Raw genomic sequence first — 14,652 nt, 5'->3', positions numbered from 1 at the left:
TTTTTTTTTCTGAATATTCCAATATAGATGCCTAGTAGACATTAGATCTTTACAGACTGAGAAAATCTAGAAAAAGAGTAGTTTGTGCTGCTGGGATCATCCCTGGCTTGACTTGTGCCTTACATAACTTGTAGTTACTGGGTTGCAACTGTCCCAGGGTTAGAGCAGTTTCTTGATGAATAATTGCTTTGTCTGACTCTTTCCTATTGCGGTTCTTACCTAGCAGTCCCTATGCACATTGGTCAGGTTTTTAGTGTTTTTGTTTGGGTTTTTTTTCTTTTCTTTTTCTTTTTTTTTCTTTTCTGGGCTGGTCTTCTACCATTGCTCTTAACTCATAATGAGTAAACAGAAGCTTTCTCCTCCAAGACCAAATTCAATTGTCTGTACTTGCATTTGATACGTCTTGCAAGCCAAAACACAGATAGTTTCAATGAACTTCTTTTGTAGGAATCTCTATTGCCACACATTGAAAAGATCTAGTTTAGCTGCATCTCTTTTGCCCTACACTTTTGGGGTTTGTGTTTTTTTTTTTTTTAAATAAAAAAGGTTCCTTGAAGACACTAAACAACAAGGCTTTTCCAGTACAAAATCATAGGGTTGCAGAAGATGCTTCTTCATCTTGTTGCCTCTTAAATACGCTAGCTGAGCAGATGCTGTGGCCAGCAGGGGTGCTGTGGAATCAAAGATGAGATAAACTAGCAGTTACATATTTATTGAAGCCTAGCTATTAGTGGTAGGTAGAGAGTAAGAACTTCAATCCAGTGGTTCACATGTGTAGTAGCCTTCAGTGCATACCAGGTCGGTTTTTGCCATGATTGGTTATAGTATTTCATAGGTGTGGGGAGTGTACTCACTAGGTTTTGGACCAAGGCTTAATTCTTCCAAAGATACTTCAAAACCAACCAGCCAAACAAACCCCAAAACCCCCAAAAAAGAAAGAGGGGAGAATGAGTGAACACTCCAGACAAATCTGGACAAGTTCAATATTAATGTCTGTTCAGTTCATAATTGTGTTAACTTTTTGCTTCTCTGCTAGAGGAAATATGAACACTTTCCTGTACTTGAATATAATTCTTCAGGCTTTGTGTTGACCTACAAGCCCTCATATTCTCCCCTGACCTTTGGTTTGCTTTAAAGCAATTCAGCCATTGAATTGCTGTTTAAATGATAACTGTGGCAGAGCTGGTAGGTTTTTTTACTGTGTTATTGCTTTTGTCAAAATTGTAGTTGCTTCTTTAAAGCACGAGGTAATCAAAGAGGCAGATACCTCTCCCAGGTGCTTACCTGCAGTGAGATGGGTGAAAAAGCCATTTGCTGATGATGAAGTACATCTGTAACTATGATGCAGGAGTAATTTATGATGCTTCCATATTAACTATATGTAATACGTATGGGATCAAAGTGCATTTGGTTGTGTGATCACCATCATTTTATGCACATACATGATGAATGTGTCTGAAAGTCCTGGTTCCTGTAAGGAGTCAGGAGCATTGAGAATTGTATGTGGGAACTTGTCACCTTGTAGTAAGGCAAATGTTTCTTTGCTAGAGATTTAATAGAAACAAAATCTTGAAAAATTGAAAGGTTGGGTTTCTTTATAAAGATATTTGATTAGGAAAGATAAAAATTTGGACATTCTGAATGAGTGGCACGGGGGGAGGTATGTGAGGTGGCTGAGGTGGTTTAATGACTATTTGCTGTCACCATCAGGCAGGAGTCTTCTGTTCCTGGCTGCACAGTGTTCTCTCCTCTAGCCACCACCAAAACTGGCAAGAAAGACCCTTTACTGGTCAAATTCATTGTGCTGTGCTGGTAGAAAGCTCCCTCTTCTTTTCCCAAGTGTGAGTTCAGTGGGGTTGGTGGGGGTGCCTGGGGAAACCCAGAGAGAAGAGGAGCACTGAGTCATCTTTCTGGCAGTGGCCATATGTTAGATCGGCACAGAAGAGCTCATGTTATTTCAGCTTTAGAAAAGGTAACTCAGTTTTCTTACAATGGGAAAAAAAGGATGCCTACTGAAAGCTTGAAAAAATCAAACGGATAGAAAAATTTGGAGTTATGCTGTAGTAAAGTCTGTCATGGTCAGGAATTTAAATAAGATGAAGAGTATGAGGAAGTAGATATATGGGTAACTTTTCTGGTGTTTTTCTTTCCTGTGTGAGCTCTCATATGGTAACAAAACTCTGTCACAAGGTCTAAACCAATCTTTTATTTTAGTATTTTAAAATATGTGTGGTATTCCATATCTGTCAAATATCTGTATTTTTTCTTGCATTCTGAAAAGAAAGGAAATGGGTGGATTGGGTTGGTGGAGAGGAATTAAATGAAATTGCAGGCTATTTGGGGAGATTGGGATTTTACCAGAAATATCTGTAAGTCTACGTAGAGCTGGGTTTTTTTCTTGCTGAATTTGATTACGGGGCTTCCAAGCCTTAGTGAAAGTGGAAGTTGCTGGCTAATGTTGTGAATTACCTGAGTAGGTAACCTAGTATTGAAGTAGCATGAGACTAAATTGAAACCTAATGGAGAAACTCTCAAATGTAAATGTTAATGAGTATTGACTAGTTAAATAAGAATTCATGTTTGTGCTGAAATATAGAAAAATTAGTTTTCATATTTTGAGATATCTGAGCACACTGGTGTAAAAGCAGATGATCCCAGAAAGGACCCCTTGTCATCAAAATGTTACCAAAATAACACTACGAACTAATTGTAGCTGGAGAAGTACTTCCTAGCTTTTGAGTCTGAAAAAAGAAAATCTTGTTGCTACAGTTGCCATACTGGAAAGCAGAGGGAAATGTCATTGAGATTTCTGGCTCCTGTTCTGACAACTACATTGAAATACATGTAAATGCAAATATAATATTAAGAGTTTGCAGTGTCAAGCAAGTGAAAAATTAGAAGCTGGAATTAAGGGTAATTTTCTCCAATGGCATGTGTATATTGTGTTGGCCTTTCAGTTTTTTTCCAGACATCCCCTTTCACTTGTGGATATTGCTCAAGTGGGTGAGTTCCTATTGTTTTTAGGAGGGATTTGTGAATAAAGGGCTATTTTGAGGTTAAGACCATGAAATACAACCTAGGAGAATAAAATTATTTCTGCTTTTGCCAGAATATGCTTAGCAGATGATCTGAACATGATTTTTCAGATAGCATTGAAAATGTCATTTTTGGATGTGATGGTTTGCTGTCAGGAATCTGATCTGTAGAAGTTGAAAACTCGGCTGCTCTGAAAGTCTGTGAGGAACTGTGATGGTGACACATGAAATATTGTAAAATGCTAATTACCCCCCCAGCTGTACCTCTTAATTTCATGCTAAATGAGTTCTATTTAGCATGTCCAAATACTAATTGAATAAAATATAAATATTGAATAAAATATAAAATTGAATAAAAATAAAAGTTGTAGCCAGTGAATTTGTTTTGTGCCATGCACTTGGTGGTACAGGGGAAAAAAAATACAATTTTATAGTGAAAGTTTGTATCGAATGTATATAAAAGGATAAATTCTTGTGTTCAGCATAGTTACAACAGGGATGTTAAGTGTACAGTCAGTTTTCTGTGCACTGGAGCTAAGATCAAACTATAATTTTGATACTCAGTGGTGAAGATTACAAAGGCGTGTGCTTGACTTTGAAAAGACTGAAAGCCTCAATGTAGTTTTTTTAGTGTTTTAGAAAACAAAGCTAAAATAAACCCTACCATATCAAATCTCTGCTACTCCCTGCCTGGGACTAATAGTGTTGGAATGACCAACTGAAAAATGGAGAGGCATTCTGGTTAATGCTTTTCTCAAAAAGAGGCTGTAGGCTATATCTACATGAAAATGTCTTCTAAATGAGAACTTTCAAAGGACCAAACACATTTTTCAGGGAGATCAAGCTAAGCAGAAAATACCATTGGGGGGGTGGTGGTGGTGTAAAACTTCTACAAGGTTTACTTAGCTGTGGTCTAAATAGTTCACCATTACATATTCAAAAAGTTTGTTCTCACTCTGTGGTTGCTATCAAGAGATGTTCTTGTCTTTCCCTGGCAGGTTTTCTCTCCTAAGGGATTTGGAACTTGCCACCTTCCTCCTCTCCTTCCCCAGTCAAACCAAATTTGTCTATTTTTACAAGCTTTTTGCAATCTTGAGGGCATATTTCAGATGTCCCAGGATTTTAAATAGTAGCGCTGCCATTAATTGTCTGGTTGTTACATCCTTTTGGGTCTGAAGTTAGGCACAACATCAAGTTTCCTTTGCACAGTAATGAATGCTTTCTTTCTGCCACCGGTGTCAGCTCCTGGTGTCACATTAAGCCAGCAGAACTATTTGCAGGAGAATTCTTTTATTGTGATTTGGAAGATGACAAGGGCTTACTCAGGGAGTTAAGCTGAGCCTTTCTGCTGTCAATTTGGCACCAAGTGCCTAAGTTATGCTGAGCTTATCATCCTCTGTTTGCTGGTACTGTCCATGGGGAATACTATTCTTTCTTCTCTACAGGTACTCTGCTTGGGAAAGTTTGAAGTTTTTCTGTAGATGTATGGGATTTCCAGGCATATGATAGGAGTTACTAGATTGAACAACTGTGCTAAGTAGTGCTGTTACTGCTCTGCAAATACATCGGTGTAAAGGACAGAAGTATTAGGAAGGCTCATGGCTAGCTTTTGCCGCACACGAGGCGATTGGGTAACACCTCTGCATGATTTTTTTGCCTGTATGTTTTTTGTTTGGAGGTATCCCATGAGACAGTAACAGCTTAGTCTGTTCTAAATGGTTTCTGGAGTGCGTTTTGTTTTGTTTGTTTGTTTTTTTTGAGTGTAACAGTGGTGGTCTACTCACCCACCATGTCATGTCAGAAAGATGCTTCATTTACCTTATTACATGATCTGTTTCCAGCAAAAGTGCTGAACTTTTTTTTTTAATCTCAGTAAGGTGTTGGGAAAATGTAAAACTTTAAATCTAGTTCTGTGTGAAAGAATACCTTCTAGGTGGTACATATTATGGTGAGGAAATGAACATGACCTCTTGTTGAAGTCACCTATAATTTGAGTTCCCCCCAAAATTTGGCCCTTGCAAGTGGGGAGGGAATAGCCAACGGAGGACTTTGTGCTTGGAGATTTTTATATCTTAACTAGAAGCTGGCATCTTACTGATGCAAGATTTTGAGTTATCATGACTTCGGGGTAGGGAGGGGAGTTTAAATATTTATTCATTGGATTTTATCTTAGAGATTTTGGGGCAGAAGACAAGCCCTGTTTTTGGTATATTACATTGGCTTTGCAGTACCCTGAACTTTCACACTTTGATAGCCTTAGAACTAAAACCAACAGAAAACAGCCAAGGAACTGAACCTCTGTGGCAACAAGTAAACTGAGTAAACTTCAGGGTTACCATTTCAATCTGGGAATGTCATTGAGTTGAAATCTGGTAAATACAGCAGAATACAGTTAGAAGGGATATTCTCCTATCCTGGGTTTTCTATTTGGTTTTATAAGGTGATAAATCATCTGTTGAGAAAGCTATCAAGCTGCAGCCTGCTCAGGCAAGCGACCGTGCTGTACAAGAGGAGTTATTTGTGTTGTGAGAATCACAGAGCAGGCCAGGGCAGTAGGTGTGTTCTCAAGCACTGTCGTGGTTGCATACATCTCAAGCACTGCTTCCAAGGGAATGGCACTGCCTTTAGAGAGGTTGATTTTTAATCAGCATGGTAATAAAGAATTATATTAGCCTTCCAGAAATGTTACTGGGTGGCACTAGTTGAGGTTCAAAAACTTTGGAAAGTGCTGTTGTAGAGCCTTTAGAGAACTGTATTTGTTGGAAAGGAAAAATCTTTCAGTTATGATATGGCTAGTTGTAAGACAAATCACTCAGGTACTTTATTTTGCCCTAGTAAAAAGGGGACTGTAAGGAGCACAAGAACTAGATCTCTAAATTCAGCATATATGCCATTTAGTCAGCTTGAATAATCCAGCCTGGCTGTATTTGAGAGTGTGTTGTGCATTTTAGCAAGAAGTTTAGTAATGGTCAACTGAGTTACAATTTAAGCACATGGGCAATGTATAGAAGCAATCAGAGAGAGCAGGTATATAATGATATTTTTTTTTCCTGTTACTGGCTGCTGAAGATGGGCTAGGGAACTAGGTTAGTCTGAATGAGGATTGATCAGGCCTTTGAAAACATGACCAATATGTGTCACCATAATTTTGTCTCTTTTGATGTGCATTCACATCTGTCTTCTGGAAATAACCCTTCCTGTTAAATAGGGATTAAGGTTTCCTATCTTTGAGTTTCAGTATTATACAGTGCAGAAGGACTGATTTAGGAAGAATCTGGAGCAGGAAGGGGGACCCAACCAATTTAGGTCATGATATTTTCTTGTTCAAAATAATTACTGGTGTTTAAAGAGATTCATATTATCTATGAAATTGCATGCTTACTTAAGCATTAATGGGTAATCTCATACATAGTGGCACAGTAATGTGTGATAATGTTATGTAGTGATTAGAAAGGGTATTGCCAAGTGGCTTAGATATCTTTCCAAGGATGTGCCAGACCATAATCAAAGTGTTCTTGGATTGGGATGATATGGTAAGATTATAAGCAAGTTTGTTGCAATATGGAAGTGTATGGCATTTTAAATATCAGGAGTGAGAATTCAAAAACTTTGAAAGAGCATTTCCGTTCCAAGTTCATCTTTCTTCTGAATGATGTAAAAGATGAGGTAAAAAAAAATGATGATAAAAGGGAATTTGCTACCAGTGTGTTTATTAAGGGAAGGTATGTCAGGAGAGGACTTGTGTGCTATGAAATTGATGTCAAAATGTGGGTTTTTTGAAAGGCGAAGTAGAATCAGCTATTCCTGAACAGGGTTTATGTCATTATACAAATAATGTTAGCAATGAAATGTAGGCAGGTAAGGCAAAGTATAGTGTCTGAAGTAACTAGTCGGATTGGTTGGGTTTGGGGTTTTTTGTTTGTTTGTTTTGTGTTTGTTTTTGGGGGTTTTGGGTTGTTTGGGGTTTTGTTTGTTTGTGTGGTTGGTTTGTTTGTTTGTTTTTGTTTTTTTGTTTTGTTTGGTTTGGTTTTTGAGATATGGATATTCCAGATGCAAAATCTCTGCAGATTTCAGTGCAACCCTTCTGCGTGTATCCTCGGATTACAAGCTTCTGAAGGTCTCCCTTCGAAGACACATGGTCCTGGGTACCGCATTAGATGCGATTAGGGTCTGTAAACATTGTGTGAATTCTTCAAAGGCTCACCAGAATCATACAGAAATTTCAGTATGGCATGCTTAACTTAATAAAGAGGGTTTAAAACTTTAACTGCTTTAATGAAGAAATTTGTTTTAAAGTCCAAATGGCTTACCCAAAAATCCCAATGGCGTAGCTCAGTCTGTACTCTGACTTAAAACAGTTATTTTACTTATACAAGTAAACTTTCCCTTGTAACTCTAATGTTCTTTAGCTTAGTGTGAATTACATTTTTTTAACACCACTTTATCTTAAAGTTTTTAAAAGTATATGAATTTTAGAAAGATTACTACACTAGAATGAATTATTAATATTTTTCTAAGTCCTATATACAAAAAGCACTACTCAACATGTGGTTTCTTCCTTGAGGACTTTAGTCTGAGCAATCAGCATACAATAAAACACATTTAAATATTTAAAATATATTCAAAAATTGTAAATATATATTATGTTCCTCATTCTGATGTTGTAAATTAGATACCTTGATGCAGAAACAGTGACACTTGAAAATGGCTATTCCATTTGATTTGTCTTTGGACTGTTTTTTACAAGAAAACATAGAGCCAGCACAGTCCACTCTTTAGATGGGCTGAAATAATTTGTGTTGCGTCCTTGCTGAAATCTCTTTTGCAAGACTAAAGTCTGTCTGCCTTTCCATTGCTGTGTGGTCATGTAATCAGTGGGACCCAGCTCTTTTTGGTGTAGCTGGGGTCTATTAGAAAACTGGTGAGACAAAACTGTGTTCAGTGCTTCTGTGCCTGTGTCTTTCTAACTGGCAGTGGCTGTGCTGGGAGCATCATGCAGTTGTTGAAGCCTGACCTGGAGCGAGCACAGATCTTGTCAATGAGTGTGCTCTTGGTGTCTGTGCTGTGTTTGTCAATTCCAGTTGCTTCACCACCTGGCCGCTAACAAGTTACTTATTGAAGGCAACTAGAATTTTGCAAACCTTGCTTAGGCATTAAACATGGGCAGCAGGTTAGAGCCGATTCAGTGTTTTCCTGGGTTTGCCAGAAGATCAATGTGGGTCTTGGTGAGTGTGCTGACAACACTATACTTTGGTTTATTGGCTCTGCAAATGATGTAATATGAACTTAGTGTTTGGGAAAATATTTTGACATCATCGGAGAGGGGTGAAGTGTACACTTTTTTGTTAGTTATATGGGGAATTACAAAAATCACTTTCTGTTAAAATACATGAAGCAGGAAGTTACGACATTGCAGAGAGCAGCAGCCTGCTGTTTGGTAGATGGCTGATATCATCTCTGCTTGCTTCCGCCACTGCTAGAATTTACAGAAAATAGTAGGTGGTAATTTTCTGCAGATGCTGCACTGCTCCGAAGTATTAACAGAAATAAACTTATAGCATGTGGATTAAAAGGTCCTGAGAAATCTCTTCTTTAGGAAATCTTCCCTTAGGTTCTACTTTTAACATGCCTGAACTGAATTCCTCTGGTATGCTGCTAGGGGAGCCGTACCTGTGTTGAGAATTTGAGTTAAGCCACCTGAGACCTTCCAGAAAAGGGTGTGCTCAGTCCTTCATGTTGCTGCCTTGTCTTGCAGTAGCAACTGTGTGATGTGCTAGTATTAATACTTTTCTGGTAGAGTTACTGCTTGTTGGCACAAGACTGTGGCAGTTGCTTTTGACAGTGTAGAACTTCTCGATTCCTCTGAATGGGGACTCAAATAAAGAAGCTAAAATGAAGTCCCCTCTCTCCTTCCTTGAACCCACTTCACCTTGTCTGAGGTGCTACTTGCACGCCATGCTGATTAAAGCAGGTTCTTGACATATTAAAAAAAATAAAAAAAATAGAGACACATTTCTGGGCCAGAATTCTCATTTAATTCTTCTTTTGGGCTTTCAAAGCTGTCCACATTTCCATCAGAACCTGCCTTTGGGGGACAAGTGATACAAGACCTCAAGGAAAATGGAGAATCCCTTTAAGCTTCTGGGACCAGCAGATGATTCCATGTGAGCTTAAGTTGAGTTAGACTTTGTGATGAATGTGAGATCATAAATTGGACACATTAGCAGGTGAATGGCCTCAAGTGTATGTTAGAACATATGGTGTGCTGGAACTGACTGGGGAAGGAACATAATCACCACTGATTCTGCAGTTTTTTGTGAGGGTTATTGGACATTACCTCTTAGGCTTAGATATGTTGATCTCTTTGGAGCAATCTCTTTTGGTCAAAGCATATGCTGACACCAGTTGTGTGTGGTATGAAGGACTTACCTTAAAAAGAAATCACTCTGGTACAAAGCCGACAGTTATTTTAAGTGGTGATAATTATGAGCTACTAGCTAGAAACTACGCTTAAGTATTTTCTTTGTCCTTAGGGAGGGTAGAGCAACTGATGCTCCTGTGAGAATGTTCCTTTTCTTGAAATAGAAGTGAAGGGAATGGTTGCTCAAGTGTGGGTATTTGACTGGTTCCTTTACTGCAGTGAGCTTGAAACAACTTTGGCCTAGGTTATTCATGTTGGTTCCTTAAGATATATTCATGGCTTTCAACTTCTGTGTTCAAATTCTGAAAATACAGGGACATGGTTTTCAGAGAATGTAATCTCTGATTCCTCATGGCAAAATCACACCAGCGGTATAAGGTTGTGCTCTTTTGGGTCTTCCAAAGACACAACCCTGGTTGTATTCTGTTTTTTCTGAGGTGGTATCTGTATCTTTGACTCGTTAAACTGAGGAAGATCACACTGAGATGTTACCAGCTCATTTCAGGTTATCCTACAACTGTAACCTTGGTAGTTACATGGTAGGAATATCCTAATGTGTCTTAAAGTCAACAAGGAAGCCCATGCTTCAAATCGGAGTGTTCGTTATAGGTGCGTAGGTGTGTATCTGATGAGCAAGCTTTTCCCTTGAAAGGTGATCTTGTTCTAATACACCTCTGTAATTAACTTCAGGGTAATGTAAATAGTTCAGTAGTGTGGCACTAACTTGAGGAACATCTGGCATTATCTGCCACTAAGTTCAGTCATGCTGTGTGCCACAGTAGCTTTAGGAAAAAAAAAAAAGCCATCTGCTCCAGATTCAACCTAGTTATATAGTAGTCAGTTGTACTGGGCATTTAATCTCTGTTAAACTGTTGAATTGTTGACTTGTTTAAACTGGTGGAAATATCCTTTTCAGGTCCAGCCCGAATCTGTGTACCATAGAATTGGTGGTTTGTGGCTCAGTAGAAGGACTAATCTGCTTGCAGATCTTGGAATTCATGCTTTTCTCTCTTAATTTAGAGATCTACAGTCTGTGTGTTGATGTGTTGGATGGGGAGGAGCTAGGTCATCTATTTCCAGTCAGAGGAGACTGTAGAATCATAGAATAGGTTTTGGGTTGGAAGTGACCTTTAAAAATCATCTGGTCTAACCCCCCTGCCATGGGCAGGGATGTCTTTCGCTAGGTCAGGTTGCTCTAAGCCCCATCCACCCTGGCCTTGAACACTTCCAGGGATGGGGAATCCACAACTCCTCTAGACAACCTGTTCCCAGGTTTAGTTAAGAGCTTTCTTTTCAGTTGTTAGATAATGCTACTGGCCTTGTCCCTGCCAGGGTTTGTGAACACACTGGCATGTGGCTTCAGCAGAAGGTGCTCAGCTAAAGAACTGCCCCATGAAGGCAGACTGAAGATGTGTCTAGCTCCCTGTGTCCTGCAGTGGGCTAGCTGTGGACACTTGAGGGAAAAGCAGTGAAATTGCAGTACAAGTGATAGTCTCTCCTCTCTCTATCCTTCCAGTAGTCTCTTGTTCAGGAATGTCCTTAAATAGTGACTTCCCAGGGCCACTGTTCTTAGTATTATTGTAAACCCTTCTGTGAACCTATCTATTTTTAAATTCACCTTTTTGGTCTTTGCGTGGCAGCTCGTGTTGTATGGAGGTACTTCCTTTTGGTTTACTTATGAACATGCTCTTCATAATTTGACTGGTAAGCTGTAACTTTGCATTGGGAACGTCACCATCTCGATATGGTTAATGACTATGGACTGTTCTCAATAAAAAACAGTCCTCAGTGGCTCCCATATTCTCTTTTCAGACTTATCCTGCAACAGTGATGAGTCCATGAAAAGATGATGTTAAACAACCTTTGTGATGGCTTGTATTCCTGAAAATGTGCCATTGCTGTGCAGAAAAAAAGAGAATGTCAAACACTAGGTTTCAGTTCAGGTAGTGTTAGATCAGTAATCAGTAACATGCTGGTGAGACTGCAATAATGTGAGAAATTGTGATCACTTGTGTGCAAGAAGGATGAATTTGAGTAAATGTGGAGAATGGTCTTCAGGATGCTTTCAGTATTTGTTGGATGGGAGGAGACAAGAAGAGTTTTAGCCCAGCACCTGCAGGTAGATCAGGTTGTTTCTGGCCCTGTGTCTGAGGTGTCTTAAACACCTGGGAGAGTGACACAAGAGCAAATACTTATGAAGTGGACAAAACCAATTAAATTAGAAATTAAAAGGTAAGTGAGTGTTACAGCAGTAAGATTCTGGCATAGTCATCCTAAATCACAGTGAAGTAAAAACTGAGCAATTATTTAGATGGTACTGTAAACTTGCAGAAGGGAAATAAATGAATGGGTGTCTGCAGTGGTAATTCTTGTAGTCTGTCTCCCTTTTACTCCATCCAGCCTAACAAATGTCTGCTCTGATGTCTTCTGTGGCTGTTGATTAGTTTTGGCATGTGCAATATATAAAAAAGTATGAAATTAACAGCTGGGGATGGCACCTGGGTTGAGTCCTAGCTGGTGAGGTAAATAAAAGGCATCTTCAGCTTACCCTCCGAAAGTGCTTGCTGTGGTTATAGCACCTTTTTTGGAACAAAGTAGGAAACTAGTGAGCTGTAAGCGTGCTTTTACTAGCTAGAAGGGGGAGCCAGTCATCTGTGGTTGGTAAGTCCTCCCAGACACCAGCAGCAGTAATCCATGAAAACAGATGCTTTGGAACAGGAGCTCTGCAGCAGTTGGAGTTTGTTTGTCTTTACAGGATACAGGACTTGGATCCATGGTGTGATTTCTCTTGCCTTCAGAAATCCCGTGTATGAATGCTTCAACATGCAAACTTTAAAAATGGAGAGAATAGTCAAGTGTAGGTTCTGCTTGTCTAGGTAACCTGTCTGATCTACTACCTTAATGATTTGAAATGATTGAGATATCCAGCTTAGTTTGAGATAGCCAGGTCATTTTGGTTTTGTTTGTTTGGGGGTTTTGAGGGTGATTTGTTTTGTTTTGTTTTTTGTTTTGTTTTTACTGGACTTTTTATTTCTCACTTCTTTTGCTGGCAGTAGAGCTCTTTACCAGCTCCTTCATGAGACCCGTCTAAGTGGAGGGAAACTGTTGTTGTGCTGCTCCTTGTAAGCTAAATCTATGCTTTTTTAGACTTTACTCGGGTCACTTTTCTAAATCCTGTGGATTTCTCTCAAGTACTTTTCTACTTTGCTTACTGCAGTGTTCAGCTTTGGTTGCAGCGGTCCTAGATGAGGCCTCAGTGCTGAGCTGTGAAGACTTAATTCCCTTTCTTTCCTTAGGCAGTGCTTTCATGTACTCTGCAAGCTAGTGTAAGCCAGCACTGCCACCAGAAATAGCTAGTGTAAACATCTGTGTAGTTACTCTGTGACCTGTCCTGGGAAGCAGATCTATGTAAAAACTATCACTTTCTCAGTGTGTTTAGTACTAAATCAATGCCCTAGTGCAGTTTCGCAGTGACTATCTCCTCTATCTCCTGCTGTCCCACCTGCTGCAACTGCAGAGCCGAACATGACTTACATCCCCTTTTAAACCAACAACAAATTCGGTTTACATTAATGTGAGGTGTGAGCTGTGGTGTTTGAGGCTTGTTGTTTATAGCCTCACTATATTTAACAGCAGTGGCTAGAAGGGTTATGGCCTCAACAGTTTGGCAGTGGAAGGGGGCATGTGGCTGATAGCCTCTTGAAGTACGTGGAGTCAAGAGTCCGTGGCACTATGTTTCTCTGCTCTGATTGCTCTGCAGTGCACTAGACAGTCTTTGAAGACCAGATGGGTATGGTGTAGACAGATCTAGTTGTAATTTCTCATTTTACTGTGGAGTGGGTAATTCATAATAAATTGTTTTTCGTAGCCTCTTGACACTGCTGAAGTGATCTGGAGGTAGGATGTTGGAGCTAGGGAGGTAGTACGCTTGGATCTGACCCGGTTGCTTAAGCAGCTCATCTCAACCTTCATAGCCCGTGCTCGGTTTCAGTCGGCCAAGTAAACTTCTGCACCCCATCGTAGGCGTCTGCCTTGATGACAGGATAGGGACTCTCATCATTTCCAGCAACACTGAGTTTGAATACTGTAAGCCAACACTTACCAGCACTGCAGCAGCGATGATGGGTGATGTAACACAGTGTGCCTGGGGTATGCTGGCCTAAAATGTTTTCAGGGTGGAGAAATTTGGTAAGTATTGATTCTTACATTAATGAGAAGCAAATTGGATGCTCTCAAACTGGGGAAATACATTGTCTGAAGACAAATGTTTGAAACTTTCAGAGTATGATTTCAGTGTTTATTCTGTCATAATTACAGGCTGGGTTGTGGGAGACATGGTGTGAATCAGTCTTGCAGAGATATGCACATACCAAATAGCAAATATTTTGAGGTAAAAGATATGTTGTTTTCAGAGCTTTATATCTAATTTGACCCTGTTTAACAGCTAAGGAATTGAAAAGTTACTGATACATCACTGCTGAAGGTAGCTAATCTATAAACCAGTAACCATTTTTTTTTTTCTGTAGCATGCGAAATTGATTTGGGGGGGGGGGTACTATTCATCAGTGCATTTCCTTACACTATTTGCACATTTGTATATGCAAATATAAGCCCTGCCTACACCGCAGAGGCAACTGTGCAGTGCTGTTTGCATATGTAAAATAGGCTGTGCTGAACTGTATGGAGTAAAAGTACACAGCTGTACCATAATTTTATATCAGCCATGTAAATGAGTGGGATAAATACCTTCTTATGGTGCTGTTCTGTATTGGCCTTCAGCTTTAGTCTTGCAGCAAAGAAACTGTTTTGATAAAAGAACCTGTTACAAAAGTTCCTTGAGTCTAAGCATTTCTGCTGTGTAATGTTAGTGTAGAGGGGGCATTGATTTCAAGTATACATAAATATTTGAAATTTTGTTTTGTAATTTTAGTGTCTGTAGCTAGAGCTGTGCAGTTTAGAATGTTAAATTATTGGGAATTTAAGCTAATAACTTTCTAAAGTTTTTTCCTACTTTTAAAAAAGAAAAGATATATTAGAGCTAAGTCCACTTCATTTTGGGTGAAGTTGGGTGGGAAAGAGGTAATAACTTTACATTTTAAATTAGAAAATTCTTCACATTCAGAAAATATTAAACCAAGCCTGTAGAATAATCCCTGTTTCCCAAACTTCTGGTTTTGGGCTTGACCCCTGGACTTA

General features: G+C 39.3%; 1 protein-coding gene across 15 annotated transcripts in view; it reads left to right on the top strand.

Moving 5' to 3' along the window:
- The window catches only part of ANKHD1 (ankyrin repeat and KH domain containing 1), a 119,195-nt gene that overhangs the window by 28,524 nt on the left and 76,019 nt on the right, over positions 1–14,652 (top strand). The gene's annotated exons all lie outside the window — the stretch shown is intronic.

Source organism: Haliaeetus albicilla, chromosome 27 (assembly GCF_947461875.1).
Source record: "Haliaeetus albicilla chromosome 27, bHalAlb1.1, whole genome shotgun sequence".
Lineage (NCBI taxonomy): Eukaryota > Metazoa > Chordata > Aves > Accipitriformes > Accipitridae > Haliaeetus > Haliaeetus albicilla.
Note: the sequence above shows the minus strand (reverse complement) of the source record. Positions and strands in the feature narration are given on the sequence as shown.